Raw genomic sequence first — 3492 nt, 5'->3', positions numbered from 1 at the left:
TATACAGATTATGCGCAACATTAAAACTATGAACTCACCAACCTTTGTGTTGACACTTGTTAGCATGTTTATTCTCAGGTTCCCTAGAAGTCTTCCACTGTTTGATTATATGTTACACAAGCTATGTGCATGGAGTCTTACATGGTATATTTTTTCAAGGAAACGTTGCATTCACCAAATCGTCACCATGTATCTTATTTTGACTGCATTGTCAATGGAAGTACTATTGTAAACTATTATTTATGGTGATTGTCTATATGTAGAAATCATCAGATGTCGAAAACCTTTGATTTAAATATTCATTTATGGTGTGCCTTTTCAAAAGAATGCAATGTTTACAAAACGTATCTTATAGAGGTCAAATACCTCGCAATAAAATCAATGAATGACGTGTTCGTCCATATGGATTTGGAGCGATCATCACACTAGACTTAGACTTTATTGTGTATGCGTTTCAAAAAGTCAATTTTGACAGTTGTTTAACAAAATGAGACGTACCTTATATAAGGATTCATTTACTCGGTTGGTAATATTCAAAAATCCAATTTATCAATCTCGTAAACAAGTTGTTTAAATCTTAATTGCAGATTCAAAAGCAATTTCAATTAACGTCAATCATAATTCAGTTGACCATATCTTTTAATCCGTTCATCGAATTTATTCGATATCTAAATGAAAAGTTATTGATTTTTCGCCAGCTTTCCGAAAACATGTATATCATATACCTTTTACCAGTAATATATGTATTTAATTCATGATTCATTATAAACTGTTTAACGACGAAATTTAGTATACAAGTATGTATAAATATATATTCGAGCACTAGACATGGATACACTATTAATATATAATAGATAAGATATAAATGCTTACATATCAATATTGTGATTTAATATTGTAGGAAGGTACGTAGACGTAACGGAGATGATAAACACTAGATTTGATTCACAAATATACCCCCGAACATTACCCATAACCTCCTTGGCAATAACCCATAATTTCCTTAGCTTTATCCCGCTTATAAAACTATTTTGAAAGTGATACGCTCATGACCTCGTCGTAGTATTTTATGTATAATACTAATTAATAATATTACTACTAATAATATTAAGATTAATAATAATATTAATCTTAATAATAATAATAATAATAATAACAATAATAATAATAATAATAATAATAATAATAATAATAATAAATAAATAAATAATTACTTACGGAGTAATTTTAAATCAAAACAGAGGCAGATATCTCGAGCTTTTATAGGTGTGGCCTGTCCAGGACTGCCATGCGATCGCATGGCCTCCAAGACCATTTCCCATGCGATCGCATGGGATGGATTTCCAGCTCATGATCTTTTAACTTCTAGTTTGTCGACATATTTTTTAATTATAAATATAATATATTTAATTTATATAATTAATTATATATTATATTAAATTCACATGCATAGTTGACTTGTAATTTTTGTTCCGATAATTCGTACGTTGTCACTCGACTTATGTCCCGGTTCCGGTTTTTCGAACGCCCTTTCGTACGCTGAAAAAATTAGTACTTTTCGTTTCGTAACTCGTACCTTTATCAAAATATAAACTTAATCATTGATAACTATGTCACTCTAAGTGTAGCTTTAATCAATTAAGTGTTTTAGTTATTTGCTTCTATAAATCATCGTCTCGTAGTATATACATATACATATATATTTTTAATAATTTTGAAATAGTGAGTTACTGTAGAAAAGTCAATTTTTCACTGTAGCAAAGTCAATTTCACTGTAGTAAATAGTGATTTTTGAAGACAATGTAGCATTTTGGGTACTGTAGCAATTTGAAAATACTGTAGCAAATTAGTGTTTTACTGGTTCATCTTAAACGCTTTAGTTAACTTATCTAAATATCAATCGAATCAATAAATGAATGTTACTATTGTTTACTAAATAACTTGTAATTATATATATGTATATATCTTTTTAATATACATAAATCAGTTTTTAAATACACATTGGAAGTTATTTATAATTAATTTTAATAATAAATATTTCAACTTATCATATATATTCAAATAGATATTTAAACCAATAAGTTTAATGTACGGTATCAAACAATTAATACATCGTTACATTTTCAAGTTATAGTATATATGTATCTATTTATATATAATTGTTCGCGAATCGTCGAAAACAACCGAAGGGTATTTAAATATATAAAAGTAGTTCAAAAATTTTGAGATTCAGTTTTACAGACTTTGCTTATCGTGTCGGAAATGTTAATCATACAAAGATTAAGTTTAAATTTGGTCAAGAATTTCCGGGTTGTCACAGTACCTACCCGTTAAAGAAATTTCGTCCCGAAATTTGAGTGAGGTCGTCATAGCTGACAATAAAAATGTTTTCATGACGAATATGAGTTGGTAAATAGAATTTTATCACCATTGAATAATACGGATAAAACAATCCGATTACTCGAATCGTATGTGAGAAGTTATCGTAATAGAGTGAAATGGAGAATAGAGATTCGTCTTATCTCTTGATGTAGTAACGTTTGATTTCCGGAATTTAAGGAATAGAAAATCTTCATAATTTAAATAAGATTTGATTTTTTCGGAATTTGCGGAAATTATGATTTTCTTTGATTAAATGCGTAATCTGCCTCGATTGCTATGTCTGATATTTCGCTATAAATTGACCTCTTTCGTCTTATTATTTTCACCACTCCTACATCTTCTTCCTCATTTCATACTTTCAAAAGATTGTGAAAATGCTTCATCCAGTTTTGATTCTTGATATACTCCTAACTTTCATATCTGTCATTCTTCTTTTTCATCTACCACCAGAGGAAGTTATTTTCTTCTACCATTACCTTGGGGTTATAGTGTTTTTCATTCTCCCGTGTCTTTATATTGCTATACGCATTGATATACACGGTTTGTAATTTCGGGTTTGTTATCGGGTTTTATATCTCCCCTTATATTTCAATGTCCCTACTTCTGTCTTCTATAATCATTGTCATTCACAGTTAATACTCCCTCCTATTTGCTGCGATTTATACTCCAATTTCTATTTCGGAGCTTTGTCCCTTCGTTTCTTCTTCTTGCGATTAGGCATCTCTTGTAATGGTCCAGAATTCGTGGGTATGGAGTTTTGGATTAACATAGTTAATGTTCTGAGAAGGTAATCGTAATGGCACGATCTTGATTTGTCAAATTACCAGAATATCCGGAAAAGACCGAATCATCAAGAAAAATATTTTCTTGATATGTTTAGAGGTTAAATAGAATAAAAGAGTTATGTAACATGGTTCATGATGAGGGTGTGATCTGTGGACCTTTATCAAGTTCCATTAGAAACTCAGCATGACTTACTGTAATATAATCACGTTGATCAAGTGTCATTATATTATACTAACTCATGCTTCAGCTCCTAACACCACTTCAAAAATATTCATATTTTAAACTCGAAGGTTTTAGAATTTAGAAACTAAAATAGTTTCTTTT

The sequence above is a fragment of the Rutidosis leptorrhynchoides genome, chromosome 11 (genome assembly GCF_046630445.1).
Source record: "Rutidosis leptorrhynchoides isolate AG116_Rl617_1_P2 chromosome 11, CSIRO_AGI_Rlap_v1, whole genome shotgun sequence".
Taxonomy (NCBI): Eukaryota; Viridiplantae; Streptophyta; class Magnoliopsida; order Asterales; family Asteraceae; genus Rutidosis; species Rutidosis leptorrhynchoides.
Note: the sequence above shows the minus strand (reverse complement) of the source record.